Below are 21344 nucleotides of genomic sequence, written 5' to 3'. Positions count from 1 at the left end.
AGCACTGGGATACACAGTCAATTTACAAAAGTCAAGGCTGATACCATCCCAAACAAGGACATTCTTGGGCGGAATTGGACACAGTAAAACAAATGGCATTCCTGACTACAGAAAAACAAAAGAACTTCCTCTTTACTTCTTGGCACTAACAAAACTGAACAAGTTAACAGCAAGAAAAGTACTGCAGGCCTTGGGCTTCATGGCATCATGCATAATCTTGGTTCCATTTGCCAGACTACATATGAGAAAACTACAGTGGTACCTAAAGAATTTATGGTCCCAACACAGACACAGTCTAGAAACAGAAATCCCACTAATTCCATGCTTAAAACAGGAGTTCCTATGGTGGGCTCAGGCATGCCAGTCAAACCCAGGCCTACCCTTTCGCAGATGTCAAGCAAGCCAGACCATCACAACAGACGCTTCAGACCTAGGATGGGGGGCCCACATGCTGGACAAATGCGTGCAAGGATTGTGGACACAGGATCAGCTTCACCTGCACATCAACCTAAAAGAAATGCTGGCAGTAAAACTGGCAATCCAAAAGTTCAAACCATTTCTCAAGGAGGGCCAGTTGATGATAAGGACAGACAACACCACAGTCATGTGGTACATCAACAAACAGGGAGGCACTCATTCATACCCCCTGTGCAGAATGACCTTGGAGCTGTGGACCCTGGCACTCAGCTACAACATCCAGTTACAGGCAATATTTGTACCGGGGAAAGACAATACTCTAGCAGACATATTAAGCAGAACCACTTCGGATGCCCACGAATGGAAGCTGCACCCGGACATCTTCAAGACCATCTCAAAGAATTGGGGAATGCCACAGATAGACCTATTCGCATCACCTCTCAATCACCAGCTCAAAAAATTCTGCACAAGGACATTCCACCCACTAGCATGGAAAGTGGATTCGCTCTCCTTCAACTGGAAAGGCCTAACAGCATATGCATTCCCACCTCTTCCTTTGATACACAAGGTACTACTGAAAATCAAGGAAGAACGTCCAAGGATAATCCTGATAGCTTGTAACTGGCCAAGACAACACTGGTACCCACTACTGAGGAGCATGTCTCGAACAATATGTGGCCAATACCCTGATGCCTTTGATGTTAACTCAGAACAACTACAGCATCATACATCCAAACCTAAAAACGTTGCAACTAACTGCATGGAACATCACATAGCAGCAGCTAATCCAGAACTTTCCCAAAGAGTAAAAGACATTATTCTTGAAGCACGCAGACTTTCAACAAGAAGGAACTATGCTGGAAAATGGAAAAGGTTTGTCATTTGGAGTACAGAAAGAGGAAAAGATGTGTCAAACATAGATATGCCTAACATTCTGGAGTATCTGGCCGAACTTCTTCATTCAGGCCTGTCCTACTCCTCCATCAAGATACATGCATCAGCTATTTCAGCAGAATACAGCTTTGATCCACCTGTTTTTTCGCACCCTTTGCTCAGGCAGTTCCTCAGAGGAGTCAAGAATGTAAAACCTCCAAGGAAACCACCATTACCAGCTTGGGATTTGAACTTTGTGCTAGAAAAATTGACACTATCACCCTTTGAACCAGCAGCAACAGCAGACCTACAACACCTGTCATGGAAAACTGCTTTCCTACTGGCAATTACTTCAGCAAGGAGGGTTTCAGAACTACAGGCCTTAATGGCAGTGCAACCCTTCCTAATCTTCCACCAAGATAGAGTGTCCATGAGGACTAATCCTACATTTATGCCCAAGGTGGTATCCAGAGTGTCTTTAAACCAGGCAATCCACCTACCTACCTTCTTTCCCAACCCACAAAACAGAGGGAAAGAATACTGCATACCTTGGATGTACATAGACAGCTACGCTACTACTTGGACAGAACAAAAATAGCAGAAAGACTGACCAACTTTTGTAGCCTATGCAACAGGAAGGGAAGGAAAAGCTATTTCCAAACAGACAATCTCCAAATGGATAGGAAATTGCATACGATTCTGTTACTCCTTCCATGGAAAACCAATTCCACAGAACATAAGACCTCATTCTACAAGGGCAACAGCCACTACCACAGCCTTCTTACGAGGAGTGGCAACCAAAGACATTATTGAGGCGGCTACTTGGACCTCCGTGCATACATTTGCCAAGCATTATAATTTGCCTCTATATTCCAGATCCCGAGCAGGGTTTGCCACTGCTGTACTGCAAGGGATCCTAAACACACCATAATCTACCTTTTTCCTCCTCCCCTAGTTGGCTATGGTATTCTACCCAGTTGTTATGACTGCAGATGCATCCATGAAGGACATAGTACAGTTTTGTACCTAAGAATACTCCACCAGGCACAAATGAATCGAAGCTCCAAGGAAAAATTGCTTTAATAAGCACTTAAAAACTCCACAGTAGAGACTGGATCAGTAAAAGAACAATAACGTATCCACATAGACGTTTTCGTCAACAACTTCATCAGTTATACATCAATTTTAAAATGAGGTGGTTTTATATACTGTTTGAATTTAATCACATATCTCTTGTCCAATCAAGCAGCACAATAAATTAAAATCACTTAATTGAGTAATTAATTCATGAAAGCCATGTTAAAAACACTTGCAAAAATGAATACAATTCACTAAAACCATTTATACTCAAATTGTTACATATTTAGTATACATTTAATGTAAGTTTTCCAATGCTTTAAAAACTTTCTTTACTTTTAAATGAATCTCTTTGAAAATGTTACTATATAACATGTCATTCAGACTTGTAGGTTTAATATTATAACCAGACACCATCTTGTGGTCATTAAGTTAATTACAGCCACACACTAAACTTTTTTTAAGCTGAAAATACAAGACTTGTCTTTTGAGAATGTATATAAAATTTCAAAACAGTGAAGATCATAAAAATAGACCAAGGAAGAACTTCATTAAATCAAAGCTTGGCAGCCCTCATCTTTAAAACTGGGGCCAATGATACCATGTCATTGAGCCCAAAATTACGATTCGCATCTAATTTTTTGTATTGGAAGTTGTTCCCACTAACCCAAGAGGGGGGATGTGGGAGACACTTATTGACTACAAAGAGTTGTACTGGCAGCTCTTTTTAGATGCGAATCGTAATTTTGGGCTCAATGACATGGTATCATTGGCCCCAGTTTTAAAGATGAGGGCTGCCAAGCTTTGATTTAATGAAGTTCTTCCTTGGTCTATTTTTATGATCTTCACTGTTTTGAAATTTTATATACATTCTCAAAAGACAAGTCTTGTATTTTCAGCTTAAAAAAAGTTTAGTGTGTGGCTGTAATTAACTTAATGACCACAAGATGGTGTCTGGTTATAATATTAAACCTACAAGTCTGAATGACATGTTATATAGTAACATTTTCAAAGAGATTCATTTAAAAGTAAAGAAAGTTTTTAAAGCATTGGAAAACTTACATTAAATGTATACTAAATATGTAACAATTTGAGTATAAATGGTTTTAGTGAATTGTATTCATTTTTGCAAGTGTTTTTAACATGGCTTTCATGAATTAATTACTCAATTAAGTGATTTTAATTTATTGTGCTGCTTGATTGGACAAGAGATCTGTGATTAAATTCAAACAGTATATAAAACCACCTCATTTTAAAATTGATGTATAACTGATGAAGTTGTTGACGAAAACGTCTATGTGGATACGTTATTGTTCTTTTACTGATCCAGTCTCTACTGTGGAGTTTTTAAGTGCTTATTAAAGCAATTTTTCCTTGGAGCTTCGATTCATTTGTGCCTGGTGGAGTATTCTTAGTTAACTTTTTTGGTCATACTGTTCTTGGCTCACTCACTTTTTAACAGTTTTGTACCTACCATAAATGTAGATGTCCGAACTGGATAGCATCTGCAGTCAGGATTACCCTCCCTCCTTCCCCTCTGTGGTACTCCTAGGGTGTTTACCCTCCTAATAGCTAGCTGTTGGGGGTCTTTATGGTGTATTTGTTTGTATATATGTACATACATGCTTATTGTTGTGTTTACCTCTATCTATTTGGAAACATTGGCATCTATCCAAATTTTAGCCTGCAAGAGGGCTTCTGGCATCTGGGGCAAGAAACACTGAGGAAAATGGCGTCGGCTGATGCTTTTATACCCGAAGACCAGCAGAGATGACGTCGGGTGGAGTGCGACATCAGCCGAAGCCGGACCCGGACTTTGGAATCCGGCCGACTGAAGGGCTGCCTGACGACAGGACATCCCAGTTGTTATGACTGCAGATGCTATCCAGTTCGGACATCTACATTTATGGTAGGTACAAAACTGTACTTTTTGTGTACTGTGTAAAAGTGCTTGTATACAGCTTAGTAAAGGTAATCCCTGTTTGAGTCAGTGTAATGTGTCTGCCAGAGTTAATGAGACTGTAAAATCCATCTCAATATCTGCTGTCCCTACAGTCAGGATAAGAGATGAGGTACTCTGTTTTTTCATATGTTTGACAATTAGGCATCATATTTACCATGTCTCAAGACAGTGGCAGAACGGTCTCAAAGTAATTGATTCTGAATACTTGTTTTATTAATTAATTTATTGTTTGTATAGGACTGGTATCAGCTACTAGCTGAAATGGTCATTGTAGTAGGAGTTGTCCGTTTCAGCTCTTACTTCAGAATATTTTTATCCTTTATGTTTGTGAAGATATGACTTGTTCACTGTATACCTGTACTAAGTATTAAAACCTCGAAGTGTTTTAGATATGAAGGTTTTTGTGTTAATTTCTGCAGGTGTTGCAGTCATAGAGAACCTCCATGGTGTTATGAATGCCTTTGTATTCAGTTTTGAACATTGTGAATTTAAAGGACTCTCTTTGAAGCAAGTTTGTGTATCTCTGTAATGTCATCGTATAATAGCGTATCTATGAAAGAGAGAGGCGTAAAGCAGGGTACTACCTGCACTGAAATGCTTTTGGTCTACTTTTATTCTTATAGTGACCTTTTTGTATAATTCCATTAGCACCCGTATTTTCTTATGGTGCCATTACATTTTAACGATGTTCTTCATGTTTCACTGTTGCAGTCATTACATTTGGGTAATCTGCTGGCAGGTTGCCCCTCAGTCGGCCTGAATTCCAAATTCTTGGGTCCTGCGTCGGTTGCTGTCTCCTCTTCCATGATGTCAGGGGTATAAAACATGCAGCCAACACCATTTTCTTTAGTCTTTCTTGCAGAGCGGTGCCTGAAGCATAAGCATTTCGCAAGTGCCGGTCGGCCGACTATTGAAATATTCGGGTTTGAGTTTCAGAACCAAAGTCTTCAATAAGGCTAAGTACCCCATTGGGGAAACTTTTTTCTTTCTTTTTAGCGATGTCAAAAAAAGTTAATTATTGTATTACTTGTGGGAAGCAAATACCTCATAAGGATTTCCATTTATACTGTATTCCTTGCCTAGGCTGTGATCACAACGTGCCTGGCTGTCTAGTTTTGTACTAGATTTAACCAACGCACTATTAAGCATCGGTATATTTTTGCATTTAAGTATTTTGGAAACAGATTTAATTACCCAGAGATGTCGTCGGATAGCAATCCGACTACCGGAGTACATAAAAAACGCAAAGAAAAGGACAGAGAAAGGCAGTCGAGATCCAAAACCGATGAAGCTTCTCCTAAGCCAGTCGCAGGTTTGCCGGTACTCAGTGAGGCGCTTTTGCAGCCCCTTATACCCGCTACTTTCAAGTCGCAGGCCTCTACCGACACCCATGTGGAGTCCGGCATGTCGCAAGATACTCAAGGTATTGGACCGACGGATGTATCTCCCTCGGATGTGTCCAGAGCCACTGAGCAGGCACCGGCTTCTGAGGGTGTATTCAGACTTAAACATTTGTATATCAAACCGAAGAAAGCTGCAAAACCAGAGGCAAAGACACCTTCATAAACTAAAAAATGACGCCTGAGCCCATGTGCACAGCCCTTGATGCCTAAAAAACAGATGACCAAAATGGCTGAAGACCTTACTACCTTGATCAGGGGTACCCATCCCCCTCCAGATAAGAGGCCTAGGCAAGACAATGACTATGAATCTTCAGATCAGGTTTCTGTTTCTTCTGATTCCTCTTCTGATCAGGAATTATCTTTACCTCCTTATTGAGGATTCTGATGCTGAGGAGTCTATTCCATCTGCATCTCCTCCTGAGGATTATTCATTTGGAGAAACCTTGCATACTTTGAGGGAGCATTTTCAATGGGAGAGTCAAGACTTCTCAGAATCAAAAAAGAGGTTCAGGGATTTCCTCCTCCTCCCTCAGAACAAGCCTTTAGCCATTTCCCCTGTGTTAGACATTGTCGACTATGTTTTTTCGGAATGAAACCTGACTCCTGACTCTTTACCTCTGGCTCCCAGCAAGCCTGACAGATATTACAGGGTCCCTGACTCATAAATTCTTATTTAGAAACCCTGCTGCTGATCCTGAAACTATTTCACAGGGTCCAAAGGTAGTTAAGGCGTCAACAGCAAAAAACCATACCCCATCCGACATAGATTCAAGGGCGCTGGACAGATGGGGAAAAAAGGTTTATACATCTGCAACCTTGGCAATTGGGGCCTTAAGCATATGAAACTGACAGCTTAAGGCCCTAATTGCCAAGGTTGCAGGTTGTCATTTTCTGTTTCAGCAATCCCATAACATGTTGTTGGTACTTAAGCATATGAAACTGACAGCTTAAGTACCAACAGCATGTTATGGGATTGCTGAAACAGAAAATTATGTTGATTTCAGAATGTGCAGAAAATAAGGAATTGCAGTAATTATTGCTTGCAGCTGAACAAGTTGGAAAGCATACTTTGAAATGTGGTTTTGATTCTTTAGAGGCCTCCTGCAGGGCTGCAGTTACAGGATCTGTGATTAATAGGCATTCCTGGTTAAAGGAACAAAATTTGCCTAATCATGTTAAAGCTAAATTGCTAGATGCACCTTTACAGCATGATTCTCTGTTTGGTATTAAGACAGAAGAGGTTTTAAAGAAAATGGAAGACAAAGCTAAGTCTGTGCAAACTGTTAAAGATTTCTTACAAGTGTAGCCACCTAGATTCAGTAGACATTGGCCTATAAAAAATTGGTCCTTTTCTGTGTCAGACAGAGGTCAAAGAGGAAAATCCAGACGCCCTAAGGGTTCCAGGTACCAGGCTCAAGACTCATACAGGTCAAAGCAATGGGGCACATCCACCTCCAAATCTGGGGGAGATAAAGCGCAACCCTACAGAAAGCAATCCCAATGACTTATCTCTGCCTGCACCAAGCACTTACCTCTTGGCAGCACCCACTGGGGGAAAATTAGCACTTTTTTCAAAAAATTGGCAATTAATAACCCAGGACAAGTGGGTACTGAGCATCGTATCACAGGGATACAGATTCCATTTCCACACTCTGCCAGTGACAAATGGTTAGCCAAGAAACCAATTGGCAGAGGCACAGAAACAGGTTACGTCCCTCATGGATATTGGGACCATTCAGACAGTACCAGAACAGGAAAAAGGACCAGGTTTTTACTCGAGACTGTTCTTGGTACCCAGAAAGGACAAGGCCTGGCGGCCAATACTGGATTTATTGATTTTGAAACACATACCTGGGCATTCCAAACTTTAAAATTCTCCCCTTGCAACAGCTTCTGCCCATGCTGGGCAAGAATGCTTGGCTGGTGACTTTAGACTTGAGGCATACCTGCTTGTCCCAATAAGAGGCATACCTGCTTGTCCCAATAAGACAGTCGTGCAGAAGATACCTCAGATTCAAGGCTGACTTAATGCATTACCAATTCTCTGCACTGCCCTTTGGCTTATCTACTGCACCCATGGTCTTTACAAAGTGCCTGGCACCAGTAATTGCATTTTGCAGACAAAGAAGTATTCAAATATATCCTTACTTGGACGACTGTCTCATTCAAGCAGAGAACAAAGACACTCTTCTACGACACCTGGCGTTTGTAAAAAGGCTTCTAGCAGGCCTAGGGTACACAATAAACGAGAAGAAATCACAACTGGTACCCTCTCAAAAGATAACATTCCTGGGTGCAAGCTTGCATACAACTGCCCAGATGGCTTACCTCATGGCAGACCAACAAAGGCAACTGACTACTTACTTCAAACTGATGGCAACAAAAACCCAGTCTTCTGCAAGACAAATTCTGCAGGCTCTGGGCTTCATGGCATCCTGCATCCTACTAATTCCATATGCAAGATTGCATATGAGGAAACTGCAATGGTACCTAAATTGTTCATGGAGTCAACCTTCACACAGTCTGGAAACAATGATCCCTCTCATCCCCTGCGTGCAACAGGAGTTTCTATGGTGGGAAAAGGCCTGTCACCAAAACATGGGACAGCCCTTCACTCAACCCCCTGCCAGCCAAACCTTAACAGATGCATCAGATTATGCACGGGGGGCCCACATGGCAGGAAGATGCATTCAGGTCATATGGGCACCAAATCAAAAGCATCTACATATCAACCAGAAAGAGATGCTAGCTGTTCAAAATGCCCTAACAGCCTTCAAGGACTTACTTCATCCAGGACTACTGCTGATAAAGACGGACAACACCACAGTCATCTGGTATATAAACAAGCAAGGGGGTACACACTCGTATCCTCTTTGCAGATTAGCTGTGGCACTGTGGGACACAGCTTTGACCTACCAAATAAATCTTCAAACTTAATTCCTGCCAGGAAAACAGAACACACTGGAAGACGATTTAAGCAGAAACCTTATGGATCATTATGAGTGGAAACTAAATCCCCAAGTATTCAGCATGATAACAGAGAAATGGGGCAGCCCAGACATAGATCTATTTGCCTCTCCTCAGAGTTATCAATTGAAAAGATTCTGCACAAGGACTTATCAGAGACGAGCATGGAAAGTGGACGCCCTATCCTTCAGTTGGAAAAACCTGTCAGTTTACGCCTTCCCTCCTCTTCCTCTTCTACCCAAGTTCCTCCTAAAAGTCAGGCAAAAGAAGCCAAAGATGATATTAATTGCCCCGGACTGGTGCCACCAATACTGGTACCCAATCCTAAGGAACTTGACTCAATACCCAGCTTGGATCTTGCCTCAAAGACCACGACTACTGTCCCAGCAAAACAATTTGATCCTGCACAATCAGCTACAGACTCTAAACCTGGCAGCATGGCTAATCATGTAATCATACGAACGACACCTCTCAGTAAAGCTGTGATGGATGTCATTTTGGAAGCCAGAAGGCCTAGTATTATAAAATCTTATGCTGACAAATGGAAGAGATTCTCTGTTTGGAATCGAGCAAAAGGAACTGATGCAGCAGAACCACATATTCCTCAGATATTACAATACTTAACTGAGATGCTTGACAAAGGCCTATCTTTCTCATCAATCAAAATCCATGCCTCTGCCATTTCGGCTCATTACAATACAGAGCCACCAATCTTTTTTCATCCTTTACTAAAGCAGCATCTTAGAGGAGCCAAAAACCTAAGGCCTCCTAGAAGATCACCATTACAGGCATGGGACCTCAATTATGTGTTGGAAAAGCTCACCCTGCCTCCTTTTGAACCATCCGCTACCGCTGATACAAAGTTCTTATCATGGAAGACAGCTCTGCTACTAGCAATTACTTCAGCAAGAAGAGTTTCAGAGCTATAGGCCGTCATGGCTGTAGAGCCTTTTATCATGTTTTACCCAGACAAGGTGTCTCTGAGGACAAATCCTACTTTTATGCCTAAGGTGGTTTCCAGTGTGGCTCTTAATCAAACAATTCATCTGCCAACTTTTTATCCAAATCCACAGAACAAAGGGGAGAGAATTCTGCATTCCTTGGACATACACAGACAACTAAGATTCTACTTGAGCAGGACAAAAGCTCTAAGAAAAACTGAGCAACTACTAGTGTCATATGCTGCAGGATCAGAAGGAAAGTCTATCTTAAAGCATACAATTTCAAAGTGGATAAGCTACTGCATCCGTTTCTGCTACTTACACCATGGTAAACGTGTGCCCAAGGGCATTAGGTCTCATTCCACCAGAGCTGCAGCTACTTTAGCAGTCTTTCTCAGAGGAGTACCAACCAAGGCTATTCTAGAGGCTGCTACTTGGAGTTTTGTTCACACCTTTACAAAGCATTACCATTTGCCTCTCTACTCTAAGTCCAGGGCAGGCTTTGCCACTGCAGTGCTGCAGGGCCTTATAGCTGTACCTAATGCTGTTTAGCTCCAGCCTCCCAACCATAGCTTTGGGATTCTACCCAAATGTAATGACTGCAACAGTGAAACATGAAGACCATAGTACAGTTGTGTACACTTAACATAAATGTAGATGTTCGAGTGTATTCACTGTTGCAGTCCAGGTTACCCTCCCACCATCCCCCTGTCATTCTACATTTTATCTTTCCATCTGTATCTTCTACAACCTATGTGGTGTATTTGCTTGTAGATGAAGGTAAAGTTTATATTGATGCATGTATATAGATACATATATATATAGATACATATATATATATATATATATATATATATATATATATATATATATGTATAATATTGCTACCTTTTTGAGGGCACCTGACATCGGGGGCAAGAAAAACTAAAGAAAATGGTGTCGGCTACATGTTTTATACCCCTGATGACCTGACTTCATGGAAGAGGAGACAGCAACCGACGCAGGACCCAACATTTTGGAATTCAGGCCGACTGAGGGCAACCTGCCAGCAGGTTACTCTAATGTAATGACTCCAACAGTGAATACACTCGAACATCTACATTTATGGTAAGTGTACACAACTGTACTTTTCTTAGCATGGTTAACTTTCTTTTAGGTTAACTCAAGTCTGTGAATGTGGCTGTCAGTTTGCGACATTTGCTCCTATTAGGAGAGTAAAAGTTCAGCATTTGAATATATACATCGTTTTGTGTGTTTCTGTTAAATTATTAGGTTTCGTGTGTATTGTGTTTGTTTTGAGGACTTTCAATAAAACAAAAACTGAGGGCAACCTGCTAGCAGATTACCCAAATGTAATGACTGCAACAGTGAATACGCTCGAACATCTACATTTATGGTAAGTGTACATATCTGTACTTTTGGCATCCTTAACCAAGTGACTTAGTAGTATAAGAAAGTTTAAATTGTTAATAAGAAAATGACACTAAGATTGATATCTGCACTGCAGAACATACTAAATTTATCACTGCCACTTATTCATATGTTCATATTTACATTAGTATCTTCATAAATGAGAAATATATTTGATATAAAGGTTACTCTCTCTGCTCTAGACTGCTGTGAGGGAAAGGCTGGTTTGTTTTATTTTATTTTGTATTTCTTTTTTGTATATTGTATTGCTTTATTGCTTTTTTTTCTTTGTTTTGTATATTGCGGTGTATTTTCATTGCACTGTGTTTTAATTATTTTCTGTTTTTTACTGCGTATTTAAATTGGGAAAGAAACCAAAGCTGTGTCTCTTGTGAGTTGCACAGAAATTATATTTTCTCCACCACACTGTGGTGTCATTGTGTTCTTAAATTCACGGCTTCTCTAGTTGCCTGACACTTAATGTTAGTTTTACCATGCAATTCCTTTTCCTCCTTTTCATTGGCTATTGTCAGTAAGCAGAAAATTATAAATTTGTGAAGTCACTCCCCCTTAAGCTGTTTAAATTTATTTGCTGTGTAGGTCTGCATCTCTCCCCTCTAGGCTTCTGAATATTGGCTAAAACATTGTCCTGCTCCGTAGTGCCTTCTTAGGCAATGGCAACTTGACAAACCTTCCAGCATAGCAAACAAAAGCAAGAAAATCTAAAGGTGGTGTTGCTCAATGCTAGGAAACCAAACAATAAAACACATCCTACAAGCAAATAGCACTCTGGCAGTGCAAGGCTATAATGCGGTCCACACATTTAGACCAGCTACTAAACAGGCAGAGACTGAAGGTGGAAGTCCCAAGATTTACGTCAGAAGTATACCTCAAGACTGGTCAAACAGGACAATGTGCTTCAGCTTCTCCACGTTCAAATCCCCATGGGCAGCATCTCATACCCCTTCCTTGCAAGCTATAGGTCCTCCATTATGACCCAGGAAACTTGTAACACATAATCTGAAGTAGTTAACCTAATTTTATCTGTGGGTATTCATATCCATATCGGATCCGAGCCGGCAACTTTCCAAGCATCTGCTCTGAGCTCCAAGCTCCTACCCCTTACCCATAACCCATCACCACCACCTACCTTCCCTCAGATCTCGTATGTCGCTTTGTGTATCAGCATCTTGGTCTGAGCATTAGGGTTGTAGCAAGTGCCTTTTGGTCTTTATTTTGTGTGTAGTGAGTTTGTTCTCTGTTAGTTCCCTTTCCTCCCCCAAATGCTTGTTTGTCGGTAATATAAAAAAAAAAAAAAAAAAAAAAAAAAAAAAGTTTAGTTTGGTGAAGTAGTTTAGTGTAGGCCCTCCCTTCCCCATAGGTGTGCATGGTCATAGTGTGTGGAGTTTGGTATGTGTGGCTGTGTGTGTGTGTAGAATGGCTGATCAGCCTAAACCTACATTTAAGAAATGCACAGTGTGTGGCCATAAGCTTTCACCGGCGGATAGTCACACTCTGTGTGTGGTTTGCCTGGGCGTTCTCCATTTGTCAGTCCAGTGCAGTGTGTGTGCCGGTTTTAACCCTAGGGCCTTGAAGGAGAGGAAGGCCAAACTGGTGGCTAAAGGCCTTCTCCCTGCTTCCACACTGGACTCCAACTTCGGCCTCAGCTTCCGCAAGTACTGCCCAACCCCCCCCCCCCAGGCTGGGACTCGCCCTCCCTCTAGACCTGTTGAAGGGGAGGCCCGAGGAAGAGACAAGGAAAAGAATAGAGACAGAGAAAAGAAGAGGGATAGGCCCCGTAAACTTGTCTCCAGATTGGGAGTACTTCCCTAGCCTGCCTTCCAAGGTGTTGAGACCTGTGTCTCCTCGGCTGCACTCCCCTAGATTCTCCCTAGAGCTGACGGAGCCTTCGAAACCGAGGCCTTCATCCAGATCTTCACAGCGTCCAGCCAGATCCGAGTCTGTCGCTTCCTCGCTCTCGACTCGGACTCTCTTTGAATTAGATATGGACAGGATGATAAGGAGATTCATTTGGATCCAAATCCAGATGAGAGTCTTGCCAGGTCTCTCTCCCTCTGAAGTGGGGACCTCCATACCCTTCTTTCATCCAATTTCTCCTTCCCGATCCGGCCTGCATTTTCAAGGATCTTCGGAGCTTGGGGGTTCAGTGTTGATGGTTCCTCCAACCTAGACTCCGGCGATTACCTTAAGTTCCACGGATCCGAGCAGCTCTTTGAGCCAAGGACAGGGAGTTTTACCTGAGGGGATGGAGGTGCCTTCAGCTCTGACTTAGTTGTATCCAAGCCATTTCTTCAGAGCTCTGACCACTCCAGCCTCCACCCCATTCCTCACGGCGGACCTGGGGAGAGCTTCCTCCTTGTTGGGTCCTAAAGAGGTGCGCTGTCCATCGGCGTTCGATGTGGAGGAGAGGATTCTCTCCCAAGGATCAAGACCTCAGCCTATTTCCTTGGATTCCGCCCAGACTCCCTCTGATTTGGTTACGACTCCCTTCATCTTGTCCCAGGGACAGCCCGTGCTAGAGGAGCCCCAGGCGGTTCCTCTGGAGGAACCCCCCTGCAGCTCACGAGCCCTCTTCAGAGAGTCCTGCTAGAGATGGTCCTTGTAAGCACACGTGTAAAAAGGAGGCACCTGGACTCCCTTGAGTCCTTGACAGAAGACACCGATTTAGATGAAGGAGAAGGTTCCCCCAGGTCAACTCCCAAGGATGTCTCCTTTGGAGACATCATGGAGATCCTCCACCAGAGGGGAGGTTGGTCAGCCCCAAAAACCTTCTACGGATGAATCTGTGTTCCTAGAGGCTTTTGGCACGGGCCCATCTACATCCTGGATGTCCCCTCCAGTGGATTCCTTGGTGGATCTTATCACCACGTGGGCATGGAAGGAGCCTGACACCATAGAGCCGATACCTAAATGCCTGGACAAGATCTTCTCTCCACCCTTGGACAGACAGGCCTTGTATAAATGATCCCACGTGGATGGTATGGTGATTGCAGCAGCCACCAAGAGGAAACTAGCTCAAGAAAGTTCCTTGGTCCACCCTCCGGACAAGCAGTCCAGGGCGGTAGATCTATTTGGGAAGCGCTTTTATTCTTCACCGACATTTTCAATCTGAGCACTGAACTTTTTGGCACACATTATACAACAGCAGCAAGATCTAGTCGTGGAGTTAGCGGAGTTGCCCCCAGAGTCTTTGTCGCCGGAGGACAAGCGTCTGTACTCCATGAAAATGTCGACTCTGAAGTCAGTATCAAACATGTCTATGCGCCTCCTTTCCCATGCTATGGAAGGAGCAACTAGGGCGGCTGGGACTGGCATGGCTATGAGGGGCAACACGCTTGGCTCAGACTGTATCAATTTGCGGACCCCTTCAAGGCGTCTTTCATGAATGCTCCCCTCGATGGTTCTTCTCTTTTTGGGAAGACTGTACGTGACACCCTTGTCCAGAGTGAAAAAGACAGGAAGACTTTGTCTACCGTCGGAATCTGCTTCTCTAGTCCTCAAAGATCCTTTTTCTAGGAATTGGAGAGGGCAAAAGAAGATGTGGTTCCGGAAATCACAGTTTTCCCGGGACTCTCAGGACAACCCATCCCCTAGAGGCAGAGGGGGACAGGACAGATGCCGCTCCAGAGGGAGAGGGGTGCGAGGAACTTCAGGTCTAGGGAGCCCTTCTCGGACAGGCCCACACAGCAGCCCTGAGGGGTTGCTCGACTGTCCTACTCTGGAGGCAGTCGGGGGAAGATTATCATTGCACCCTATAACTTGGGAGTCCATAACTGCAGATCATTGAGTGATTCAAATAATATCCGGAGGCTACACCATTCTGTTTGTTACTCCTCCTGTCCACCCAAAACAGCTCCCAGATGTCCCACCTGCTCAAAGGGAGACAGCAGCGCTGGAGATTTCTAAGCTGCTTCACAAACGAGCCATTTAACCCCCCGATCAGTCCAGATCAGGCGTTTACTCAGAGTTCTTTTCAGTGCCAAAAAAGATGGGGGACCTCAGGCTCATTTTGGACCTGTCTACTTTAAACCTGGCTGTCGCCAAACAGAAATTCCGGATGCTCGCGCTACAGTCTATTCTACCGTATCTTCGAGAATGCTACTGGATATGCTCGATAAGACCTCCGGGGCACTTACTACCACATCAAGATTCACAGAAGCTCCAGGAGATTTCTTCACTTTCGGCTGGGAGCCAATCATTTCCAGTTCAGAGCCCTATCCTTCGGTCTCACCACAGCCCCCAGGGTGTTTACCAAGGTAATTGCAGTCGTAGCGGCTCAACTGAGGCTTCAGGGAATTCAGGTATTCCCTTACCTAGACTTTTGGCTCCTTGCTGCTTCCACCAAGTGTCCTTTTTGCCAAGCCAGAGACTCCTTCCTTCATCTTGCAGACCGGCTAGGGATCACTATCAATATTTCCAAGTCCCTCTTGGTCCTGTTGCAGATCTTGGACTTTATCCGACTGAAAGTCTTTCTAACTCCAGACAAGGTCCAGAGTCTTTGGGCACATGTATCAGTAGTTCTTGGCCCCAGGTTACCGAAAGCGGGCAACGTTCTCAGAGCCCTGGACTCTATGGCAGCAGCAATCTCTATCCTCCCTTGTGCGCGTCTTCAATGGACTTTAACCTTACAGTGGTCTTGGATGGATCTCCCTATGGAATATCGGATTCAAATCAGCAAAGCCTGCAGGGCACCACTGCTCTGGTGTCTCCTATCCCTGGAGATCGTAGCGGGGCACCCATTTGTTTCACCCACAACCCAAGCCACAGTGACTACGGACACCTCCCAGCTCGGGTGGGGGGGCATTATCTGGGGAGGACGGTCCAAGGCACGTGGTCCCAGATCGAGACCAGATTGCACATCAGTGTTCTGGAGATGAGAGCAGTGCTTTTAGCGTTGCAAGCCTTTCCTCGCTCTTCTTCCTCCAAGGACTATTGCAATTCAGTCAGAAAACATGTCGGTTGTCTGGTACATCAACAAACAGGGAGGAACCAGATCTTGCCCTCTGTGTCACGGGGCCATGAGAGTGTGGGAGTTGGCGATATCCACCAGTCGGTTTCTGATTGCAATGCACATCCTGGGATGCTCAAACATTTTAGCGGACAGATTGAGTCGGACTATTCTAATGCCATACGAGTGGTCTCTGAAGCGGTCGATAGCGGAGATCTTCCTTGCATGGGGTCAGCCTTGCTGTGATCTCTTCGCATCTCCTTCCACCGTGAAGTGCAATGAGTTTTTCGCTCCGATTCCCTCACCAAGGGATTCCCCCAGAGATGCTCTAGTCCATGCTTGGCCTCCCGAGCTACTGTACGCTTATCCCCTGTTACCACTCATTCTGAAGTTTCTTCAGAAAGCTTGCCATCTGGGATGCAAAGTGATCCTCATTGCCTCATTCTGGCCTCGTCAAGTGTAGTTCCCCTTCCTCTGGTCTCATGTTCTAGCTCCTCATTGGGTTCTGGATCCCTGCCTGGATCTCATTTCTCATCCCTCTGGTGTTTGTTCGCCCAACCTGGACAGCCTCAAGCTGACTGCTTGGTTTCTCCAGTTCCCAACCTGGACAGCCTCAGGCTGATGGCTTGGTTACTCCAGTTCCCTTGATTGCCAGGACTCCCGGTCTTTCATCTTCAGTGAAAACTATTCTGGTGGTGTCTCATAAGACTTCCACTAGGAAGTTTTACTGCAGTAAATGGAAACAATTCTGTATTTGGGCTTCTCAGTGAAACCTGGATCCTCTTACAGCCCCTGTTCCTGCAGTGTTGGATTTCTTTAGCCAACATTTTTCAGCAACGGGCTCGTTCCTCCACTGTGAAAGTGCAACTGGCAGCCATTTCGAATTTCCATGTCAGTGAGAACATGAATGCCCTGGCCTCTTCTAGACTGTGTAAGGATTTCCTTAAAGGCAGCTTTCTTTTGTGTCCTCCAATTAAGGACTCTGTTCCTCCTTGGGAACTGATCTTGGTTCTCCAGGCTTTAGTTGCTTCCCTCTTTGACCCTGCAGCATCAGTAGATTTGAAGTTCTTATCCTGGAAGACAGCCCTCCTGGTGGCCTTTACATCGGCTAGGAGGGTTTCTGAGCTTCAGGCTTTGTCTGCCATGCTCCCTTATTTGATCTTCCATAAGGACAGGATTTCTCTCCGTACAAACCCTTCTTTCTTACCAAAAATGGCTTCTGAGTCTAACATCAATCAAACAATTAACCTGCCTGTTTTCTTTCCAAATTTTCAAAACAAGGGTGAATATAAACTGCATTTGCTAGATGTTCATAGGCAACTTCCTTTTTATTTACACAGAACAAAGCCCTTCCGTAAGTCTGACCAGTTATTTGTGTCCTTTTTTAAACCCTTTTTGGGTAAAGCCATTGCCAAGGTTTTCTTAGCTAGATGGATTAATTTTCACTATGTATTTTGCAAATTTACAAAGACAAAGGTCTGTCCCCGCCTGGTCCTATTAAAGCTCATTCTACCATATCTATGGCGACTTCTGCTGCCTTTTGGTCTAGGGTTTCATTGGATGACATTTGTGCGGCAGCAACTTGGTCAAGGTCACATACCTTCATTTTTCATTACAAGTTGGATTTGATCTCCAGAGGGAGAGCATCCTTCGGCTCTGCGGTGCTCAGGAATATCCTTCCATGAGGGCCTCCCAGGAGTTTGAGTAGCTGGGGACTCTGTTCGCAGGTTGCAGATAAAATGAAGTTAACTACTTCAGATAAAGAAGTTATGTACTCACCATAACATTCCATCTAAGTAGTTACACATCATTTTTCTGCAGCCTTCCCACCCTCCTTCCCCCGAACCTTCTCATGGTTTATTGCAAGTTGAGTTGCTGATTGGTTTGAGTAGTGGCACACTCGATCTGAGGGAAGGTAGGAGGTGGTGATGGGTTATAGGTAGGGGAGAGGAGCTTGGAGCAGATGCTTGGAAAGTTGCCGTCTCTGGTCCGATATGGTTCCGAATACCCACAGGTTGCAGAGAAATGAAGTGTAACTACTCAGATGGAACGTTATGGCGAGTACATAACTTGTTTTTTTAAGCTTACTGGGGACACTTAGCATAATATATTCATGGGTAACTTTAATTACTCCACTGTTAACATGGAATCTTATATGACACCAAAAGAACACTCCCAGAGATTCCTGAATTTTGAAAACCCAAACTCCCTAGACCAGATTGTGCTACTGGTCACTGTACTGACAAACATATGGGTTCATTGTCCTTACTAATACAGGAGAGTGCTGCACATACCAAGTGTAATGGTCCCTCTGGTAATGTCAAACCAAAACAAGTCACATTTGAAGTAAAAATAAAACTTGGAACCCCAAGTAACCCAGCTATGTGCATGAACTACTCAAAGGCTAGCTTCCTATTATAAAATGATGAATTGGCAAAATTTCAAGCCCCCAAAAACATTATTTCTGTCTACACGGAACTTCACAGAAACCCTACTCAAGAATGTTAATAGCTGCATAGATGCAGATGTATTCACCAGGAATAAGTACAGAACTAACTCAAAAATACAAGCACCGTGGTGGTATCGCATTATTAGGCTTTATAACATAAGGAATAAAATCATGGCAAAATTTAGCAGGTTTAGCATCTAGCAGGGTAAAGGCACTGTTGTCAAACTAGAGGATAAATGGCCTTCCATAGCTAGACTTGAGGTACATCTAGCCTCCCAGGCCAAGGACAATGACATAACATTCTTTAGCTATGTCCACAACTTCAAACACAAAAAAAGTGTGAAAAGCTCATTGTTAGTGGAGCCATCTACACTGAGCCTGAAATGTAGGATATCTGCTGTTTGACCATTTCAGCTCTAACTACCCCCGAATCCCCCCAGCCTTTACTCAGGAAATATCATCATATATAACCCCCCCCCCCAACTTTCACTGGGGTACAGGTTCTCGATGCTCTCGGAGGTCAAGAACACTGCATTGATGGGCCCCAGCAATATCCCAGGCTGCCTTCTAAGTAGCATGACACATGACCTGTCAGGCCATTTGGAATCAGTATTTAGCCATAGCCTCCAAACAGGTGGTATGCCTCACAAATGGAGAATGGCAGCTATCCTGCCTTTGCACCAAGGTGGCACGTGTACAAGCCCTGGGAACTACAGACTCCTAAGTCTACCTGGTCTCGTATGCAAAGGCATGGAAGGAATTGTCATGAAAATTTTCATTAATGACATAGGAAATCTCCAGACACTGTCCCTAACCCAGTTTGGTTTCATCAAGGGGTAGGTCATGGCTACTTAACCTGTTGGAATTCTTTGAGAAGGTCACCAAAGCAATGAACAAGGGCAGAATGGTTCGCACCGAGTTCCTTGACCTGGCCAAGGCATTTTACACAGTATCCCATTTGGGCATTGTTGACAAATTAGACATGTTAAGTTTAAACCCTTCTGTCACTTGTTGGATGACCATCTGGCTCACAGACAGGATTGAGGAGCTTGGAACTGAAGAGTCTACTTCTACAAAGAAGCCAGTCACCAGCAGAGTCCCTTAGGGATTGGTCTTAAGACTGCTTCTTTTTGGCATCTACTTCTCTGAAGTCAAGACCATTGCTGACAAAATTTACAGACTATTGCAAATTAGGACCAATCATAGAATCCCCCATCAACTTTAATGTTCTGCAAGTAGAGCTGATAGAGAAATAATTGGTGTCCGAGCCATGGACTAAAACAAAATGGCAAGAAATGCATAACAGCATCTTCCAGGAAGTCAGCCACTCAGGTGCTGACTGTATTGTCAGCACACCCATATGAGTCAACCCAGTAGTCCGGGACTTGGTCACAAACATCGATAGCCTTTGACCATCATTGTGTGTAGTGAGGCAATTGTTCTACGTTGTGCAACTTATAAGCAAAGTTATGGCATCTCGGTCCAAGCAGGATCATTGTTCTATTGTATTCAACACTCATCAGCCATATCAAGTACAGTGTTGTATTTGGTACCTACCTGAACCCTGGCACATCCAGCGATTGGAATGTCCACAGATCTTCCTTACTGAAGAATACAGAGCATAAGTAACATGTCTTATGCAGACTGCCTCAAAGCCCTGTCCCTGTATTCTGTCTCAAAACAATCTATGCCTGACGTATTGTCGGACCCCACTCTGATGTACTTTCTGCATATTTGCAAAACATACACCACCAGAACTACCCGTTTTAAAAATTTGAACCTTTCCTGTATTATAAATGAGACCTGCTGGAGAAGACAGATGTGTATCTTGGAGACTACCCCTTCGCTGTAACTGGCTGCCCATCCATGTGAAGCAGAGTTCCTCCCTAACCCAGTTCAAGTGCAAGTTGGACAGTTGGATGGGGAACTGGAATTTCACTCTGGTTTGGCCCCCATGTCTGTAATGGACACAAGCAGCCTGTAAATGTTTTCTCTCTCAAATTCCTGCTTACACTACCAAGGGTACCAGAAATTGTTTGAGAGTCATAACTAGGCTTAAAAAGACCCCAGTGGCCATTAGCTTAGTTTATACCTATGAAACTGTGATGTCAAATGTCATGGTAAGGGGAAATGCATTGTCATTGTTAATGCATAATGCACTGTACAGTGTTGCTAGTAATTTGCTAGTAATTATGAAGATATGCAATATTTCCATATGTACATTTTCAAACCCAAATGACTTACACATTTTGCATGTTATCTGGTGAAACCGTAGGTGATGCTGAAGAAAATATTCATTGATATTTACATTATGCATTGAACATCCTGAGATGTATTCATTGTTTTCTGTAAATGTCTATGTAAGCAAGCTTGATTATGATAGTGTTATATGTGTACACTTAACATACAAAGGACTTTTTGCAGTGATGTTAAAACTTAAGTCTGGTTCAGCAGAAGTGCTGTAACACTGTCTAGGCTGCACATTTATGAAACTTAAAAACTATTATTCTAGCTTTATGTACATTGTAATATAGAGTTGATGTAAAGACTGAATGCACTGACTGTTATTGTAAAGACTTTATGGGTAACACTTATTTTACTTTTCATAGGATATTTACATTTGTATCGTTCATGCTTTTTCACTTGATTTTCCAGGAAATGCTCTGGAAAGTAAAGATGATATAGGTGGCTAGAGGTGTGGCATTCTTCAACTCAGAGGTGTCAGTGAGTTAAGGATTGTTTTTAATTCAGAATTGTTTTCTTTTCCTTATGCTTATTGATATGTTCTAGGTTACCAGTGTCTGTCTTATTAATTTCAGCTTGGTAGTAGTCCGTTTAATCTGACACCTGTGAGGAAGAGCAGGATAGAGAGGAT

General features: G+C 43.3%; 1 protein-coding gene across 1 annotated transcript in view; it reads left to right on the top strand.

The window, feature by feature from the left end:
- Window positions 1–21344, top strand: part of LOC122792405 — a 2471936-nt gene that overhangs the window by 279323 nt on the left and 2171269 nt on the right. The window lies entirely within an intron of this gene.

The sequence above is a fragment of the Protopterus annectens genome, chromosome 1.part2 (assembly GCF_019279795.1).
Source record: "Protopterus annectens isolate FY-2018-M chromosome 1.part2, PAN1.0, whole genome shotgun sequence".
In the NCBI taxonomy this organism is placed as follows: domain Eukaryota; kingdom Metazoa; phylum Chordata; order Ceratodontiformes; family Protopteridae; genus Protopterus; species Protopterus annectens.
This window is presented reverse-complemented; position numbering and strand designations above follow the sequence as displayed.